Raw genomic sequence first — 20,006 nt, 5'->3', positions numbered from 1 at the left:
ACAAATAAACAACACAAAAGAGTAAGTTTTAGCAGTGTTTTTTTGTGTCAAAATGAGACTGTTCTTTCAATCCATTCCAGGTCATCTACGCTGGAGAAATGTATAGTTTATCTCATATGGCACCCAATGGTTGATATTTTGCGAAGTATGCACTTATGAAGGTATACGTTTTTTATTATGATTGCATAGTGTTGATATTGAGATTTTTCTAAGTATTCACATTTATAAATTTGGAAGCCAAGATTCAAAGTACCTACAAAGTATCTACTTTTTAATAGAATCTTATCTGTAGATAATAAAGGCAGCCAAATGAATGACCTTATTTATTTATTTCTTAAGTCATAATAACAATTATTTAGGAACATTGTTTTCTTCTGCAGAACAGAAATGTACAAGTGATCTGAGATTTATGCATTGGAGTCACATTTTACTAAATTTGATTATTTTAAAATTATAAAACCAAGATTCATAAGTACCTATAAAGAAACTGCTTACTCATTTTGGGCAAACAAGACTTTTTGAAACTTTAACTAAGAATCATCCCACTAATAGATAGGGAATTTATTTTGGACAATCTTATCAGAGCTATTTTGGGAAAATGGCAAAATCTAACTTCAAATGACTTGACTGAAATAGCTAAAAATAACAGGATAAAAATGACTAAAAGGCATGGGCTCGTCCGGGATTTGAACCCGGGACCTCTCGCACCCAAAGCGAGAATCATACCCCTAGACCAACGAGCCACACAAAAGAACCTGTTTTGTTGTTTTTTTGGATTTTTTAAAGCAATAATAAGTAAAAATTTAAAAACTTTAATTTTGACAAAAAGGAACTTGTAGAGTAGAGATTTTTTTTCCTCAAAATAGACATTTTACAAAGCAAACTCATTTCAATAATGCAATTTTAATATTTATGATGCCTACAGTGTTTCTTTTTTTCTGGGAATTAAAGAGATAATCTATCACACTCTTTGTGAGAAATATTTTTTTTAAAAAATAAGCAACACAAAAGAGTAAGTTTTAGCAGTGTTTTTTGTGTGAAAATGAGACTGTTCTTTCAATCCATTCCAGGTCATCTACGCTGGAGAAATGTATAGTTTATCTCATATGGCACCCAATGGTTGATATTTTGCGAAGTATGCACTTATGAAGGTATACGTTTTTTATTATGATTGCATAGTGTTGATATTGAGATTTTTCTAAGTATTCACATTTATAAATTTGGAAGCCAAGATTCAAAGTACCTACAAAGTATCTACTTTTTAATAGAATCTTATCTGTAGATAATAAAGGCAGCCAAATGAATGACCTTATTTATTTATTTCTCAAGTCATAATAACATTTATTTAGGAACATTGTTTTCTTCTACAGAACAGAAATGTACAAGTGATCTGAGATTTATGCATTGGAGTCACATTTTACTAAATTTGATTATTTTAAAATTATAAAACAAAGATTCATAAGTACCTATAAAGAAACTGCTTACTCATTTTGGGCAAACAAGACTTTTTGAAACTTTAACTAAGAATCATCCCACTAATAGATAGGGAATTTATTTTGGACAATCTTATCAGAGCTATTTTGGGAAAATGGCAAAATCTAACTTCAAATGCCTAGCTTGACTGAAATAGCTAAAAAATCCAGGATAAAAATGACTAAAATTCATGGGCTCGTCCAGGATTTGAACCCGGGACCTCTCGCACCCAAAGCGAGAATCATACCCCTAGACCAACGAGCCACACGAAAGAAGCGGATTTGTTGTTTTTCGGATTTTTTAAAGCAATAATAAGTAAAAATTTAAAAACTTTAATTTTGACAAAAAGGAACTTGTAGAGTAGAGATTTTTTTTCCTCAAAGTAGACATTTTAGAAAGCAAACTCATTTCAATAATGAAATTTTAATATTTATGATGCCTACAGTGTTTCTTTTTTTCTGGGAATTAAAGAGATAATCTATCACACGCTATGTGAGAAATATTTTTTTTTTAGAAATAAGCAACACAAAAGAGTAAGTTTTAGCAGTGTTTTTTGTGTCAAAATGAGACTGTTCTTTCAATCCATTCCAGGTTATCTACGCTGGAGAAATGTATAGTTTATCTCATATGGCACCCAATGGTTGATATTTTGCGAAGTATGCACTTATGAAGGTATACGTTTTTTATTATGATTGCATAGTGTTGATATTGAGATTTTTCTAAGTATTCACATTTATAAATTTGGAAGCCAAGATTCAAAGTACCAAGAAAGTATCTACTTTTTAATAGAATCTCATCTGTAGATAATAAAGGCAGCCAAATAAATGACCTTATTTATTTATTTCTTAAGTTATAATAACATTTATTTAGGAACATTGTTTTCTTCTGCAGAACAGAAATGTACAAGTGATCTGAGATTTATGCATTGGAGTCACATTTTACTAAATTTGCTTATTTTAAAATTATAAAACCAAGATTCATAAGTACCTATAAAGAAACTGCTTACTCATTTTGGGCAAACAAGACTTTTTGAAACTTTAACTAAGAATCATCCCACTAATAGATAAGGAATTTATTTTGGACAATCTTATCAGAGCTATTTTGGGAAAATGGCAAAATCTAACTTCAAATGCCTAGCTTGACTGAAATAGCTAAAAATAACAGGATAAAAATGACTAAAAGTCAGGGGCTCGTCCAGGATTTGAACCCAGGACCTCTCGCACCCGAAGCGAGAATCATACCCCTAGACCAACGAGCCACACAAAAGAACCTGTTTTGTTGTTTTTTCGGATTTTTTAAAGCAATAGTATTTAAAAATATAAAAACTTTAATTTTGACAAAAAGGAACTTGTAGAGTAGAGAATTTTTTTCCTCAAAGTAGACATTTTACAAAGCAAACTCATTTCAATAATGCAATTTTAATATTTTTGATGCCTACAGTTTTTCTTTTTTTCTGGGAATTAAAGAGATAATCTATCACACTCTTTGTGAGAAATATTTTTTTTTACAAATAAACAACACAAAAGAGTAAGTTTTAGCAGTGTTTTTTTGTGTCAAAATGAGACTGTTCTTTCAATCCATTCCAGGTCATCTACGCTGGAGAAATGTATAGTTTATCTCATATGGCACCCAATGGTTGATATTTTGCGAAGTATGCACTTATGAAGGTATACGTTTTTTATTATGATTGCATAGTGTTGATATTGAGATTTTTCTAAGTATTCACATTTATAAATTTGGAAGCCAAGATTCAAAGTACCTACAAAGTATCTACTTTTTAATAGAATCTTATCTGTAGATAATAAAGGCAGCCAAATGAATGACATTATTTATTTATTTCTTAAGTCATAATAACAATTATTTAGGAACATTGTTTTCTTCTGCAGAACAGAAATGTACAAGTGATCTGAGATTTATGCATTGGAGTCACATTTTACTAAATTTGATTATTTTAAAATTATAAAACCAAGATTCATAAGTACCTATAAAGAAACTGCTTACTCATTTTGGGCAAACAAGACTTTTTGAAACTTTAACTAAGAATCATCCCACTAATAGATAGGGAATTTATTTTGGACAATCTTATCAGAGCTATTTTGGGAAAATGGCAAAATCTAACTTCAAATGACTTGACTGAAATAGCTAAAAATAACAGGATAAAAATGACTAAAAGGCATGGGCTCGTCCGGGATTTGAACCCGGGACCTCTTGCACCCAAAGCGAGAATCATACCCCTAGACCAACGAGCCACACAAAAGAACCTGTTTTGTTGTTTTTTTGGATTTTTTAAAGCAATAATAAGTAAAAATTTAAAAACTTTAATTTTGACAAAAAGGAACTTGTAGAGTAGAGATTTTTTTTCCTCAAAATAGACATTTTACAAAGCAAACTCATTTCAATAATGCAATTTTAATATTTATGATGCCTACAGTGTTTCTTTTTTTCTGGGAATTAAAGAGATAATCTATCACACTCTTTGTGAGAAATATTTTTTTTAAAAAATAACCAACACAAAAGAGTAAGTTTTAGCAGTGTTTTTTGTGTGAAAATGAGACTGTTCTTTCAATCCATTCCAGGTCATCTACGCTGGAGAAATGTATAGTTTATCTCATATGGCACCCAATGGTTGATATTTTGCGAAGTATGCACTTATGAAGGTATACGTTTTTTATTATGATTGCATAGTGTTGATATTGAGATTTTTCTAAGTATTCACATTTATAAATTTGGAAGCCAAGATTCAAAGTACCTACAAAGTATCTACTTTTTAATAGAATCTTATCTGTAGATAATAAAGGCAGCCAAATGAATGACCTTATTTATTTATTTCTCAAGTCATAATAACATTTATTTAGGAACATTGTTTTCTTCTACAGAACAGAAATGTACAAGTGATCTGAGATTTATGCATTGGAGTCACATTTTACTAAATTTGATTATTTTAAAATTATAAAACCAAGATTCATAAGTACCTATAAAGAAACTGCTTACTCATTTTGGGCAAACAAGACTTTTTGAAACTTTAACTAAGATTCATCCCACTAATAGATAAGGAATTTATTTTAGACAATCTTATCAGAGCTATTTTGGGAAAATGGCAAAATCTAACTTCAAATGACTTGACTGAAATAGCTAAAAATAACAGGATAAAAATGACTAAAAGTCATGGGCTCATCCGGGATTTGAACCAGGGACCTCTCGCACCCAAAGCGAGAATCATACCCCTAGACCAACGAGCCACAGAAAAGAACTTGTTTGGTTGTTTTTTCGGATTTTTTAAAGCAATAGTATGTAAAAATGTAAAAACTTTAATTTTGACAAAAAGGAACTTGTAGAGTAGAGAATTTTTTTCCTCAAAGTAGACATTTTACAAAGCAAACTCATTTCAATAATGCAATTTTAATATTTATGATGCCTACAGTGTTTCTTTTTTTCTGGGAATTAAAGAGATAATCTATCACACTCTTTGTGAGAAATATTTTTTTTTAAAAATAAGCAACACAAAAGAGTAAGTTTTAGCAGTGTTTTTTGTGTCAAAATGAGACTGTTCTTTCAATCCATTCCAGGTCATCTACGCTGGAGAAATGTATAGTTTATCTCATATGGCACCCAATGGTTGATATTTTGCGAAGTATGCACTTATGAAGGTATACGTTTTTTATTATGATTGCATAGTGTTGATATTGAAATTTTTCTAAGTATTCACATTTATAAATTTGGAAGCCAAGATTCAAAGTACCTACAAAGTATCTACTTTTTATTAGAATTATATCTGTAGATAATAAAGGCAGCCAAATGAATGACCTTATTTATTTATTTCTTAAGTCATAATAATAATTATTTAGGAATATTGTTTTCTTCTGCAGAACAGAAATGTACAAGTGATCTGAGATTTATGCATTGGAGTCACATTTTACTAAATTTGATTATTTTAAAATTATAAAACCAAGATTCATAAGTACCTATAAAGAAACTGCTTACTCATTTTGGGCAAACAAGACTTTTTAAAACTTTAACTAAGAATCATCCCACTAATAGATAGGGAATTTATTTTGGACAATCTTATCAGAGCTATTTTGGGAAAATGGCAAAATCTAACTTCAAATGACTTGACTGAAATAGCTAAAAATAACAGGATAAAAATGACTAAAAGTCATGGGCTCGTCCGGGATTTGAACACGGGACCTCTCGCACCCAAAGTGAGAATCATACTCCTAGACCAATGAGCCGCACAAAAGAACCTGTTTTGTTGTTTTTTCGGATTTTTTAAAGCAATAGTATGTAAAAATGTAAAAACTTTAATTTTGACAAAAAGGAACTTGTAGAGTAGAGATTTTTTTTCCTCAAAGTAGACATTTTACAAAGCAAACTCATTTCAATAATGAAATTTTAATATTTATGATGCCTACAGTGTTTCTTTTTTTCTGGGAATTAAAGAGATAATCTATCACACGCTATGTGAGAAATATTTTTTTTTTAGAAATAAGCAACACAAAAGAGTAAGTTTTAGCAGTGTTTTTTGTGTCAAAATGAGACTGTTCTTTCAATCCATTCCAGGTTATCTACGCTGGAGAAATGTATAGTTTATCTCATATGGCACCCAATGGTTGATATTTTGCGAAGTATGCACTTATGAAGGTATACGTTTTTTATTATGATTGCATAGTGTTGATATTGAGATTTTTCTAAGTATTCACATTTATAAATTTGGAAGCCAAGATTCAAAGTACCAAGAAAGTATCTACTTTTTAATAGAATCTCATCTGTAGATAATAAAGGCAGCCAAATAAATGACCTTATTTATTTATTTCTTAAGTTATAATAACATTTATTTAGGAACATTGTTTTCTTCTGCAGAACAGAAATGTACAAGTGATCTGAGATTTATGCATTGGAGTCACATTTTACTAAATTTGCTTATTTTAAAATTATAAAACCAAGATTCATAAGTACCTATAAAGAAACTGCTTACTCATTTTGGGCAAACAAGACTTTTTGAAACTTTAACTAAGAATCATCCCACTAATAGATAAGGAATTTATTTTGGACAATCTTATCAGAGCTATTTTGGGAAAATGGCAAAATCTAACTTCAAATGCCTAGCTTGACTGAAATAGCTAAAAAATCCAGGATAAAAATGACTAAAATTCATGGGCTCGTCCAGGATTTGAACCCGGGACCTCTCGCACCCAAAGCGAGAATCATACCCCTAGACCAACGAGCCACACGAAAGAAGCGGATTTGTTGTTTTTCGGATTTTTTAAAGCAATAATAAGTAAAAATTTAAAAACTTTAATTTTGACAAAAAGGAACTTGTAGAGTAGAGATTTTTTTTCCTCAAAGTAGACATTTTACAAAGCAAACTCATTTCAATAATGAAATTTTAATATTTATGATGCCTACAGTGTTTCTTTTTTTCTGGGAATTAAAGAGATAATCTATCACACGCTATGTGAGAAATATTTTTTTTTTAGAAATAAGCAACACAAAAGAGTAAGTTTTAGCAGTGTTTTTTGTGTCAAAATGAGACTGTTCTTTCAATCCATTCCAGGTTATCTACGCTGGAGAAATGTATAGTTTATCTCATATGGCACCCAATGGTTGATATTTTGCGAAGTATGCACTTATGAAGGTATACGTTTTTTATTATGATTGCATAGTGTTGATATTGAGATTTTTCTAAGTATTCACATTTATAAATTTGGAAGCCAAGATTCAAAGTACCAAGAAAGTATCTACTTTTTAATAGAATCTCATCTGTAGATAATAAAGGCAGCCAAATAAATGACCTTATTTATTTATTTCTTAAGTTATAATAACATTTATTTAGGAACATTGTTTTCTTCTGCAGAACAGAAATGTACAAGTGATCTGAGATTTATGCATTGGAGTCACATTTTACTAAATTTGCTTATTTTAAAATTATAAAACCAAGATTCATAAGTACCTATAAAGAAACTGCTTACTCATTTTGGGCAAACAAGACTTTTTGAAACTTTAACTAAGAATCATCCCACTAATAGATAAGGAATTTATTTTGGACAATCTTATCAGAGCTATTTTGGGAAAATGGCAAAATCTAACTTCAAATGCCTAGCTTGACTGAAATAGCTAAAAATAACAGGATAAAAATGACTAAAAGTCAGGGGCTCGTCCAGGATTTGAACCCGGGACCTCTCGCACCTGAAGCGAGAATCATACCCCTAGACCAACGAGCCACACAAAAGAACCTGTTTTGTTGTTTTTTCGGATTTTTTAAAGCAATAGTATTTAAAAATATAAAAACTTTAATTTTGACAAAAAGGAACTTGTAGAGTAGAGAATTTTTTTCCTCAAAGTAGACATTTTACAAAGCAAACTCATTTCAATAATGCAATTTTAATATTTTTGATGCCTACAGTTTTTCTTTTTTTCTGGGAATTAAAGAGATAATCTATCACACTCTTTGTGAGAAATATTTTTTTTTACAAATAAACAACACAAAAGAGTAAGTTTTAGCAGTGTTTTTTTGTGTCAAAATGAGACTGTTCTTTCAATCCATTCCAGGTCATCTACGCTGGAGAAATGTATAGTTTATCTCATATGGCACCCAATGGTTGATATTTTGCGAAGTATGCACTTATGAAGGTATACGTTTTTTATTATGATTGCATAGTGTTGATATTGAGATTTTTCTAAGTATTCACATTTATAAATTTGGAAGCCAAGATTCAAAGTACCTACAAAGTATCTACTTTTTAATAGAATCTTATCTGTAGATAATAAAGGCAGCCAAATGAATGACCTTATTTATTTATTTCTTAAGTCATAATAACAATTATTTAGGAACATTGTTTTCTTCTGCAGAACAGAAATGTACAAGTGATCTGAGATTTATGCATTGGAGTCACATTTTACTAAATTTGATTATTTTAAAATTATAAAACCAAGATTCATAAGTACCTATAAAGAAACTGCTTACTCATTTTGGGCAAACAAGACTTTTTGAAACTTTAACTAAGAATCATCCCACTAATAGATAGGGAATTTATTTTGGACAATCTTATCAGAGCTATTTTGGGAAAATGGCAAAATCTAACTTCAAATGACTTGACTGAAATAGCTAAAAATAACAGGATAAAAATGACTAAAAGGCATGGGCTCGTCCGGGATTTGAACCCGGGACCTCTCGCACCCAAAGCGAGAATCATACCCCTAGACCAACGAGCCACACAAAAGAACCTGTTTTGTTGTTTTTTTGGATTTTTTAAAGCAATAATAAGTAAAAATTTAAAAACTTTAATTTTGACAAAAAGGAACTTGTAGAGTAGAGATTTTTTTTCCTCAAAATAGACATTTTACAAAGCAAACTCATTTCAATAATGCAATTTTAATATTTATGATGCCTACAGTGTTTCTTTTTTTCTGGGAATTAAAGAGATAATCTATCACACTCTTTGTGAGAAATATTTTTTTTAAAAAATAAGCAACACAAAAGAGTAAGTTTTAGCAGTGTTTTTTGTGTGAAAATGAGACTGTTCTTTCAATCCATTCCAGGTCATCTACGCTGGAGAAATGTATAGTTTATCTCATATGGCACCCAATGGTTGATATTTTGCGAAGTATGCACTTATGAAGGTATACGTTTTTTATTATGATTGCATAGTGTTGATATTGAGATTTTTCTAAGTATTCACATTTATAAATTTGGAAGCCAAGATTCAAAGTACCTACAAAGTATCTACTTTTTAATAGAATCTTATCTGTAGATAATAAAGGCAGCCAAATGAATGACCTTATTTATTTATTTCTCAAGTCATAATAACATTTATTTAGGAACATTGTTTTCTTCTACAGAACAGAAATGTACAAGTGATCTGAGATTTATGCATTGGAGTCACATTTTACTAAATTTGATTATTTTAAAATTATAAAACCAAGATTCATAAGTACCTATAAAGAAACTGCTTACTCATTTTGGGCAAACAAGACTTTTTGAAACTTTAACTAAGAATCATCCCACTAATAGATAGGGAATTTATTTTGGACAATCTTATCAGAGCTATTTTGGGAAAATGGCAAAATCTAACTTCAAATGCCTAGCTTGACTGAAATAGCTAAAAAATCCAGGATAAAAATGACTAAAATTCATGGGCTCGTCCAGGATTTGAACCCGGGACCTCTCGCACCCAAAGCGAGAATCATACCCCTAGACCAACGAGCCACACGAAAGAAGCGGATTTGTTGTTTTTCGGATTTTTTAAAGCAATAATAAGTAAAAATTTAAAAACTTTAATTTTGACAAAAAGGAACTTGTAGAGTAGAGATTTTTTTTCCTCAAAGTAGACATTTTACAAAGCAAACTCATTTCAATAATGAAATTTTAATATTTATGATGCCTACAGTGTTTCTTTTTTTCTGGGAATTAAAGAGATAATCTATCACACGCTATGTGAGAAATATTTTTTTTTTAGAAATAAGCAACACAAAAGAGTAAGTTTTAGCAGTGTTTTTTGTGTCAAAATGAGACTGTTCTTTCAATCCATTCCAGGTTATCTACGCTGGAGAAATGTATAGTTTATCTCATATGGCACCCAATGGTTGATATTTTGCGAAGTATGCACTTATGAAGGTATACGTTTTTTATTATGATTGCATAGTGTTGATATTGAGATTTTTCTAAGTATTCACATTTATAAATTTGGAAGCCAAGATTCAAAGTACCAAGAAAGTATCTACTTTTTAATAGAATCTCATCTGTAGATAATAAAGGCAGCCAAATAAATGACCTTATTTATTTATTTCTTAAGTTATAATAACATTTATTTAGGAACATTGTTTTCTTCTGCAGAACAGAAATGTACAAGTGATCTGAGATTTATGCATTGGAGTCACATTTTACTAAATTTGCTTATTTTAAAATTATAAAACCAAGATTCATAAGTACCTATAAAGAAACTGCTTACTCATTTTGGGCAAACAAGACTTTTTGAAACTTTAACTAAGAATCATCCCACTAATAGATAAGGAATTTATTTTGGACAATCTTATCAGAGCTATTTTGGGAAAATGGCAAAATCTAACTTCAAATGCCTAGCTTGACTGAAATAGCTAAAAATAACAGGATAAAAATGACTAAAAGTCAGGGGCTCGTCCAGGATTTGAACCCGGGACCTCTCGCACCCGAAGCGAGAATCATACCCCTAGACCAACGAGCCACACAAAAGAACCTGTTTTGTTGTTTTTTCGGATTTTTTAAAGCAATAGTATTTAAAAATATAAAAACTTTAATTTTGACAAAAAGGAACTTGTAGAGTAGAGAATTTTTTTCCTCAAAGTAGACATTTTACAAAGCAAACTCATTTCAATAATGCAATTTTAATATTTTTGATGCCTACAGTTTTTCTTTTTTTCTGGGAATTAAAGAGATAATCTATCACACTCTTTGTGAGAAATATTTTTTTTTACAAATAAACAACACAAAAGAGTAAGTTTTAGCAGTGTTTTTTTGTGTCAAAATGAGACTGTTCTTTCAATCCATTCCAGGTCATCTACGCTGGAGAAATGTATAGTTTATCTCATATGGCACCCAATGGTTGATATTTTGCGAAGTATGCACTTATGAAGGTATACGTTTTTTATTATGATTGCATAGTGTTGATATTGAGATTTTTCTAAGTATTCACATTTATAAATTTGGAAGCCAAGATTCAAAGTACCTACAAAGTATCTACTTTTTAATAGAATCTTATCTGTAGATAATAAAGGCAGCCAAATGAATGACATTATTTATTTATTTCTTAAGTCATAATAACAATTATTTAGGAACATTGTTTTCTTCTGCAGAACAGAAATGTACAAGTGATCTGAGATTTATGCATTGGAGTCACATTTTACTAAATTTGATTATTTTAAAATTATAAAACCAAGATTCATAAGTACCTATAAAGAAACTGCTTACTCATTTTGGGCAAACAAGACTTTTTGAAACTTTAACTAAGAATCATCCCACTAATAGATAGGGAATTTATTTTGGACAATCTTATCAGAGCTATTTTGGGAAAATGGCAAAATCTAACTTCAAATGACTTGACTGAAATAGCTAAAAATAACAGGATAAAAATGACTAAAAGGCATGGGCTCGTCCGGGATTTGAACCCGGGACCTCTTGCACCCAAAGCGAGAATCATACCCCTAGACCAACGAGCCACACAAAAGAACCTGTTTTGTTGTTTTTTTGGATTTTTTAAAGCAATAATAAGTAAAAATTTAAAAACTTTAATTTTGACAAAAAGGAACTTGTAGAGTAGAGATTTTTTTTCCTCAAAATAGACATTTTACAAAGCAAACTCATTTCAATAATGCAATTTTAATATTTATGATGCCTACAGTGTTTCTTTTTTTCTGGGAATTAAAGAGATAATCTATCACACTCTTTGTGAGAAATATTTTTTTTAAAAAATAAGCAACACAAAAGAGTAAGTTTTAGCAGTGTTTTTTGTGTGAAAATGAGACTGTTCTTTCAATCCATTCCAGGTCATCTACGCTGGAGAAATGTATAGTTTATCTCATATGGCACCCAATGGTTGATATTTTGCGAAGTATGCACTTATGAAGGTATACGTTTTTTATTATGATTGCATAGTGTTGATATTGAGATTTTTCTAAGTATTCACATTTATAAATTTGGAAGCCAAGATTCAAAGTACCTACAAAGTATCTACTTTTTAATAGAATCTTATCTGTAGATAATAAAGGCAGCCAAATGAATGACCTTATTTATTTATTTCTCAAGTCATAATAACATTTATTTAGGAACATTGTTTTCTTCTACAGAACAGAAATGTACAAGTGATCTGAGATTTATGCATTGGAGTCACATTTTACTAAATTTGATTATTTTAAAATTATAAAACCAAGATTCATAAGTACCTATAAAGAAACTGCTTACTCATTTTGGGCAAACAAGACTTTTTGAAACTTTAACTAAGAATCATCCCACTAATAGATAGGGAATTTATTTTGGACAATCTTATCAAAACTATTTTGGGAAAATGGCAAAATCTAACTTCAAATGACTTGACTGAAATAGCTAAAAATAACAGGATAAAAATGACTAAAAGGCATGGGCTCGTCCGGGATTTGAACCCGGGACCTCTCGCACCCAAAGCGAGAATCATACCCCTAGACCAACGAGCCACACAAAAGAACCTGTTTTGTTGTTTTTTTGGATTTTTTAAAGCAATAATAAGTAAAAATTTAAAAACTTTAATTTTGACAAAAAGGAACTTGTAGAGTAGAGATTTTTTTTCCTCAAAATAGACATTTTACAAAGCAAACTCATTTCAATAATGCAATTTTAATATTTATGATGCCTACAGTGTTTCTTTTTTTCTGGGAATTAAAGAGATAATCTATCACACTCTTTGTGAGAAATATTTTTTTTAAAAAATAAGCAACACAAAAGAGTAAGTTTTAGCAGTGTTTTTTGTGTGAAAATGAGACTGTTCTTTCAATCCATTCCAGGTCATCTACGCTGGAGAAATGTATAGTTTATCTCATATGGCACCCAATGGTTGATATTTTGCGAAGTATGCACTTATGAAGGTATACGTTTTTTATTATGATTGCATAGTGTTGATATTGAGATTTTTCTAAGTATTCACATTTATAAATTTGGAAGCCAAGATTCAAAGTACCTACAAAGTATCTACTTTTTAATAGAATCTTATCTGTAGATAATAAAGGCAGCCAAATGAATGACCTTATTTATTTATTTCTCAAGTCATAATAACATTTATTTAGGAACATTGTTTTCTTCTACAGAACAGAAATGTATAAGTGATCTGAGATTTATGCATTGGAGTCACATTTTACTAAATTTGATTATTTTAAAATTATAAAACCAAGATTCATAAGTACCTATAAAGAAACTGCTTACTCATTTTGGGCAAACAAGACTTTTTGAAACTTTAACTAAGAATCATCCCACTAATAGATAGGGAATTTATTTTGGACAATCTTATCAGAGCTATTTTGGGAAAATGGCAAAATCTAACTTGAAATGACTTGACTGAAATAGCTAAAAATAACAGGATAAAAATGACTAAAAGTCATGGGCTCGTCCGGGATTTGAACCCGGGACCTCTCGCACCCAAAGCGAGAATCATAGCCCTAGACCAACGAGCCACACAAAAGAACCTGTTTTGTTGTTTTTTTGGATTTTTTAAAGCAATAATAAGTAAAAATTTAAAAACTTTAATTTTGACAAAAAGGAACTTGTAGAGTAGAGATTTTTTTTCCTCAAAATAGACATTTTAAAAAGCAAACTCATTTCAATAATGCAATTTTAATATTTATGATGCCTACAGTGTTTCTTTTTTTCTGGGAATTAAAGAGATAATCTATCACACTCTTTGTGAGAAATATTTTTTTTAAAAAATAAGCAACACAAAAGAGTAAGTTTTAGCAGTGTTTTATACCAAGATTCATAAGTACCTATAAAGAAACTGCTTACTCATTTTGGGCAAACAAGACTTTTTGAAACTTTAACTAAGAATCATCCCACTAATAGATAAGGAATTTATTTTGGACAATCTTATCAGAGCTATTTTTTGAAAATGGCAAAATCTAACTTCAAATGCCTAGCTTGACTGAAATAGCTAAAAAATCCAGGATAAAAATGACTAAAATTCATGGGCTCGTCCGGGATTTGAACCCGGGACCTCTCGCACCCAAAGCGAGAATCATATCCCTAGACCAACAAGCCACACGAAAGAAGATGATTTGTTGTTTTTCGGATTTTTTAAAGCAATAGTATTTAAAAATGTAAAAACTTTAATTTTGACAAAAAGGAACTTGTAGAGTAGAGAATTTTTTTCCTCAAAGTAGACATTTTACAAAGCAAACTCATTTCAATAATGCAATTTTAATATTTTTTATGCCTACAGTGTTTCTTTTTTTCTGGGAATTAAAGAGATAATCTATCACACTCTATGTGAGAAATATTTTTTTTTTTAGAAATAAACAACACAAAAGAGTAAGTTTTAGCAGTGTTTTTTGTGTCAAAATGAGACTGTTCTTTCAATCCATTCCAGGTCATTTAGACTTTTTAATAGAATCTTATCTGTAGATAATAAAGGCAGAAAAATGAATGACCTTATTTATTTATTTCTTAAGTTATAATAACATTTATTTAGGAACATTGTTTTCTTCTGCAGAACAGAAATGTACAAGTGATCTGAGATTTATGCATTGGAGTCACATTTTACTAAATTTGCTTATTTTAAAATTATAAAACCAAGATTCATAAGTACCTATAAAGAAACTGCTTACTCATTTTGGGCAAACAAGACTTCATAAGTACCTATAAAGAAACTGCTTACTCATTTTGGGCAAACAAGACTTTTTGAAACTTTAACTAAGATTCATCCCACTAATAGATAAGGAATTTATTTTAGACAATCTTATCAGAGCTATTTTGGGAAAATGGCAAAATCTAACTTCAAATGACTTGACTGAAATAGCTAAAAATAACAGGATAAAAATGACTAAAAGTCATGGGCTCATCCGGGATTTGAACCAGGGACCTCTCGCACCCAAAGCGAGAATCATACCCCTAGACCAACGAGCCACAGAAAAGAACTTGTTTGGTTGTTTTTTCGGATTTTTTAAAGCAATAGTATGTAAAAATGTAAAAACTTTAATTTTGACAAAAAGGAACTTGTAGAGTAGAGAATTTTTTTCCTCAAAGTAGACATTTTACAAAGCAAACTCATTTCAATAATGCAATTTTAATATTTATGATGCCTACAGTGTTTCTTTTTTTCTGGGAATTAAAGAGATAATCTATCACACTCTTTGTGAGAAATATTTTTTTTTAAAAATAAGCAACACAAAAGAGTAAGTTTTAGCAGTGTTTTTTGTGTCAAAATGAGACTGTTCTTTCAATCCATTCCAGGTCATCTACGCTGGAGAAATGTATAGTTTATCTCATATGGCACCCAATGGTTGATATTTTGCGAAGTATGCACTTATGAAGGTATACGTTTTTTATTATGATTGCATAGTGTTGATATTGAAATTTTTCTAAGTATTCACATTTATAAATTTGGAAGCCAAGATTCAAAGTACCTACAAAGTATCTACTTTTTATTAGAATTATATCTGTAGATAATAAAGGCAGCCAAATGAATGACCTTATTTATTTATTTCTTAAGTCATAATAATAATTATTTAGGAACATTGTTTTCTTCTGCAGAACAGAAATGTACAAGTTATCTGAGATTTATGCATTGGAGTCACATTTTACTAAATTTGATTATTTTAAAATTATAAAACCAAGATTCATAAGTACCTATAAAGAAACTGCTTACTCATTTTGGGCAAACAAGACTTTTTAAAACTTTAACTAAGAATCATCCCACTAATAGATAGGGAATTTATTTTGGACAATCTTATCAGAGCTATTTTGGGAAAATGGCAAAATCTAACTTCAAATGACTTGACTGAAATAGCTAAAAATAACAGGATAAAAATGACTAAAAGTCATGGGCTCGTCCGGGATTTGAACACGGGACCTCTCGCACCCAAAGTGAGAATCATACTCCTAGACCAATGAGCCGCACAAAAGAACCTGTTTTGTTGTTTTTTCGGATTTTTTAAAGCAATAGTATGTAAAAATGTAAAAACTTTAATTTTGACAAAAAGGAACTTGTAGAGTAGAGAATTTTTTTCCTCAAAGTAGACATTTTACAAAGCAAACTCATTTCAATAGTGCAATTTTAATATTTATGATGCCTACAGTGTTTCTTTTTTTCTGGGAATTAAAGAGATAATCTATCACACTCTTTGTGAGAAATATTTTTTTTTTACAAATAAGCAACAGAAAAGACTAAGTTTTAGCAGTGTTTTTTGTGTCAAAATGAGACTGTTCTTTCAATCCATTCCAGGTCATCTACGCTGGAGAAATGTATAGTTTATCTTATATGGCACCCAATGGTTGATATTTTGCGAAGTATGCACTTATGAAGGTATACGTTTTTTATTATGATTGCATAGTGTTGATATTGAGATTTTTCTAAGTATTCACATTTATAAATTTGGAAGCCAAGATTCAAAGTACCTACAAAGTATCTACTTTTTAATAGAATCTTATCTGTAGATAATAAAGGCAGCCAAATGAATGACCTTATTTATTTATTTCTTAAGTCATAATAACATTTATTTAGGAACATTGTTTTCTTCTGCAGAAAAGAAATGTACAAGTGATCTGAGATTTATGCATTAGAGTCACATTTTACTAAATTTGCTCATTTTAAAATTATAAAACCAAGATTCATAAGTACCTATAAAGAAACTGCTTACTCATTTTGGGCAAACAAAACTTTTTGAAACATTAACTAAGAATCATCCCAGTAATAGATAGGGAATTTATTTTGGATAATCATATCAGAGCTATTTTGGGAAAATGGCAAAATCTAACTTCAAATGCCTAGCTTGACTAAAATAGTTAAAAATAATAGGATGAAAATGACTAAAAGTCATGGGCTCGTCCGGGATTTGAACCCAGGACCTCTCACACCCAAAGCGAGAATCATACCCCTACACCAACGAGCCACACGAAAGAAGCACTTTTGTTGTTTTTTCGGATTTTTTAAAGCAATAATAAGTAAAAATTTAAAAACTTTAATTTTGACAGAAAGGAACTTGTAGAGTAGAGAATTTTTTCCTCAAAGTAGACATTTTACAAAGCAAACTCATTTCAATAATGCAATTTTAATATTTATGATGCCTACAGTGTTTCTTTTTTTCTGGGAATTAAAGAGATAATCTATCACACGCTATGTGAGAAATATTTTTTTAAAAAAATAAGCAACACAAAAGAGTAAGTTTTAGCAGTGTTTTTTGTGTCAAAATGAGACTGTTCTTTCAATCCATTCCAGGTCATCTACGCTGGAGAAATGTATAGTTTATCTCATATGGCACCCAATGGTTGATATTTTGCGAAGTATGCACTTATGAAGGTATACGTTTTTTATTATGATTGCATAGTGTTGATATTGAGATTTTTCTAAGTATTCACATTTATAAATTTGGAAGCCAAGATTCAAAGTACCTACAAAGTATCTACTTTTTAATAGAATTTTATCTGTAGATAATAAAGGCAGCCAAATGAATGACCTTATTTATTTATTTCTTAAGTCATAATAACATTTATTTAGGAACATTGTTTTCTTCTGCAGAAAAGAAATGTACAAGTGATCTGAGATTTATGCATTGGAGTCACATTTTACTAAATTTGCTCATTTTAAAATCATAAAACCAAGATTCATAAGTACCTATAAAGAAACTGCTTACTCATTTTGGGCAAACAAGACTTTTTGAAACTTTAACTAAGAATCATCCCACTAATAGATAGGGAATTTATTTTGGACAATCTTATCAGAGCTATTTTGGGAAAAATGGCAAAATCTAACTTGAAATGACTTGACTGAAATAGCTAAAAATAACAGGATAAAAATGACTAAAAGTCATGGGCTCGTCCAGAATTTGAACCCGGGACCTCTCACACCCAAAGCGAGAATCATACCCCTAGACCAACGAGCCACACAAAAGAGCCTGTTTTGTTGTTTTTTTGGAATTTTTAAAGCAATAATAAGTAAAAATTTAAAAACTTTAATTTTGACAAAAAGGAACTTGTAGAGTAGAGATTTTTTTTCCTCAAAATAGACATTTTACAAAGCAAACTCATTTCAATAATGCAATTTTAATATTTATGATGCCTACAGTGTTTCTTTTTTTCTGGGAATTAAAGAGATAATCTATCACACGCTATGTGAGAAATATTTTTTTTTTAGAAATAAGCAACAAAAAAACGTAAGTTTTAGCAGTGTTTTTTGTGTCAAAATGAGACTGTTCTTTCAATCCATTCCAGGTTATCTACGCTGGAGAAATGTATAGTTTATCTCATATGGCACCCAATGGTTGATATTTTGCGAAGTATGCACTTATGAAGGTATACGTTTTTTATTATGATTGCATAGTGTTGATATTGAGATTTTTCTAAGTATTCACATTTATAAATTTGGAAGCCAAGATTCAAAGTACGTAGAAAGTATCTACTTTTTAATAGAATCTCATCTGTAGATAATAAAGGCAGCCAAATGAATGACCTTATTTATTTATTTCTTAAGTCATAATAACATTTATTTAGGAACATTGTTTTCTTCTGCAGAAAAGAAATGTACAAGTGATCTGAGATTTATGCATTGGAGTCACATTTTACTAAATTTGCTTATTTTAAAATTATAAAACCAAGATTCATAAGTACCTATAAAGAAACTGCTTACTCATTTTGGGCAAACAAGACTTTTTGAAACTTTAACTAAGAATCATCCCACTAATAGATAAGGAATTTATTTTGGACAATCTTATCAGAGCTATTTTGGGAAAATGGCAAAATCTAACTTCAAATGCCTAGCTTGAATGAAATAGCTAAAAAATCCAGGATAAAAATGACTAAAATTCATGGGCTCGTCCAGGATTTGAACCCGGGACCTCTCGCACCCAAAGCGAGAATCATACCCCTAGACCAACGAGCCACACGAAAGAAGCGGATTTGTTGTTTTTCGGATTTTTTAAAGCAATAATAAGTAAAAATTTAAAAACTTTAATTTTGACAAAAAGGAACTTGTAGAGTAGAGATTTTTTTTCCTCAAAGTAGACATTTTACAAAGCAAACTCATTTCAATAATGAAATTTTAATATTTATGATGCCTACAGTGTTTCTTTTTTTCTGGGAATTAAAGAGATAATCTATCACACGCTATGTGAGAAATATTTTTTTTTTAGAAATAAGCAACACAAAAGAGTAAGTTTTAGCAGTGTTTTTTGTGTCAAAATGAGACTGTTCTTTCAATCCATTCCAGGTTATCTACGCTGGAGAAATGTATAGTTTATCTCATATGGCACCCAATGGTTGATATTTTGCGAAGTATGCACTTATGAAGGTATACGTTTTTTATTATGATTGCATAGTGTTGATATTGAGATTTTTCTAAGTATTCACATTTATAAATTTGGAAGCCAAGATTCAAAGTACCAAGAAAGTATCTACTTTTTAATAGAATCTCATCTGTAGATAATAAAGGCAGCCAAATAAATGACCTTATTTATTTATTTCTTAAGTTATAATAACATTTATTTAGGAACATTGTTTTCTTCTGCAGAACAGAAATGTACAAGTGATCTGAGATTTATGCATTGGAGTCACATTTTACTAAATTTGCTTATTTTAAAATTATAAAACCAAGATTCATAAGTACCTATAAAGAAACTGCTTACTCATTTTGGGCAAACAAGACTTTTTGAAACTTTAACTAAGAATCATCCCACTAATAGATAAGGAATTTATTTTGGACAATCTTATCAGAGCTATTTTGGGAAAATGGCAAAATCTAACTTCAAATGCCTAGCTTGACTGAAATAGCTAAAAAATCCAGGATAAAAATGACTAAAATTCATGGGCTCGTCGAGGATTTGAACCCGGGACC

At 30.2% G+C, this 20,006-nt stretch overlaps 15 non-coding genes across 15 annotated transcripts; all 15 read right to left on the bottom strand.

Annotated features, from left to right (window-relative positions):
- Window positions 1-671: 671 nt before the first annotated feature.
- Window positions 672-743, bottom strand: TRNAP-UGG (transfer RNA proline (anticodon UGG)). The gene has a single exon. It is a non-coding gene; the product is annotated as a tRNA-Pro (tRNA).
- Window positions 744-1,665: 922 nt separating this feature from the next.
- Window positions 1,666-1,737, bottom strand: TRNAP-UGG (transfer RNA proline (anticodon UGG)). Its single transcript has one exon. It is a non-coding gene; the product is annotated as a tRNA-Pro (tRNA).
- A 922-nt stretch (window positions 1,738-2,659) lies between these two features.
- TRNAP-CGG (transfer RNA proline (anticodon CGG)) lies at window positions 2,660-2,731 on the bottom strand. Its single transcript has one exon. It is a non-coding gene; the product is annotated as a tRNA-Pro (tRNA).
- Window positions 2,732-3,650: 919 nt separating this feature from the next.
- On the bottom strand, window positions 3,651-3,722 carry TRNAP-UGG (transfer RNA proline (anticodon UGG)). Its single transcript has one exon. It is a non-coding gene; the product is annotated as a tRNA-Pro (tRNA).
- A 918-nt stretch (window positions 3,723-4,640) lies between these two features.
- Window positions 4,641-4,712, bottom strand: TRNAP-UGG (transfer RNA proline (anticodon UGG)). The gene has a single exon. It is a non-coding gene; the product is annotated as a tRNA-Pro (tRNA).
- A 1,913-nt stretch (window positions 4,713-6,625) lies between these two features.
- Window positions 6,626-6,697, bottom strand: TRNAP-UGG (transfer RNA proline (anticodon UGG)). The gene has a single exon. It is a non-coding gene; the product is annotated as a tRNA-Pro (tRNA).
- Window positions 6,698-8,610: 1,913 nt separating this feature from the next.
- Window positions 8,611-8,682, bottom strand: TRNAP-UGG (transfer RNA proline (anticodon UGG)). Its single transcript has one exon. It is a non-coding gene; the product is annotated as a tRNA-Pro (tRNA).
- Window positions 8,683-9,604: 922 nt separating this feature from the next.
- Window positions 9,605-9,676, bottom strand: TRNAP-UGG (transfer RNA proline (anticodon UGG)). The gene has a single exon. It is a non-coding gene; the product is annotated as a tRNA-Pro (tRNA).
- Window positions 9,677-10,598: 922 nt separating this feature from the next.
- TRNAP-CGG (transfer RNA proline (anticodon CGG)) lies at window positions 10,599-10,670 on the bottom strand. Its single transcript has one exon. It is a non-coding gene; the product is annotated as a tRNA-Pro (tRNA).
- A 919-nt stretch (window positions 10,671-11,589) lies between these two features.
- TRNAP-UGG (transfer RNA proline (anticodon UGG)) lies at window positions 11,590-11,661 on the bottom strand. Its single transcript has one exon. It is a non-coding gene; the product is annotated as a tRNA-Pro (tRNA).
- Window positions 11,662-12,579: 918 nt separating this feature from the next.
- TRNAP-UGG (transfer RNA proline (anticodon UGG)) lies at window positions 12,580-12,651 on the bottom strand. The gene has a single exon. It is a non-coding gene; the product is annotated as a tRNA-Pro (tRNA).
- A 918-nt stretch (window positions 12,652-13,569) lies between these two features.
- Window positions 13,570-13,641, bottom strand: TRNAP-UGG (transfer RNA proline (anticodon UGG)). The gene has a single exon. It is a non-coding gene; the product is annotated as a tRNA-Pro (tRNA).
- A 508-nt stretch (window positions 13,642-14,149) lies between these two features.
- Window positions 14,150-14,221, bottom strand: TRNAP-UGG (transfer RNA proline (anticodon UGG)). Its single transcript has one exon. It is a non-coding gene; the product is annotated as a tRNA-Pro (tRNA).
- A 792-nt stretch (window positions 14,222-15,013) lies between these two features.
- On the bottom strand, window positions 15,014-15,085 carry TRNAP-UGG (transfer RNA proline (anticodon UGG)). The gene has a single exon. It is a non-coding gene; the product is annotated as a tRNA-Pro (tRNA).
- A 3,898-nt stretch (window positions 15,086-18,983) lies between these two features.
- On the bottom strand, window positions 18,984-19,055 carry TRNAP-UGG (transfer RNA proline (anticodon UGG)). Its single transcript has one exon. It is a non-coding gene; the product is annotated as a tRNA-Pro (tRNA).
- Window positions 19,056-20,006: the final 951 nt, after the last annotated feature.

Source organism: Mixophyes fleayi, chromosome 6 (assembly GCF_038048845.1).
Source record: "Mixophyes fleayi isolate aMixFle1 chromosome 6, aMixFle1.hap1, whole genome shotgun sequence".
In the NCBI taxonomy this organism is placed as follows: domain Eukaryota; kingdom Metazoa; phylum Chordata; class Amphibia; order Anura; family Limnodynastidae; genus Mixophyes; species Mixophyes fleayi.
This window is presented reverse-complemented; position numbering and strand designations above follow the sequence as displayed.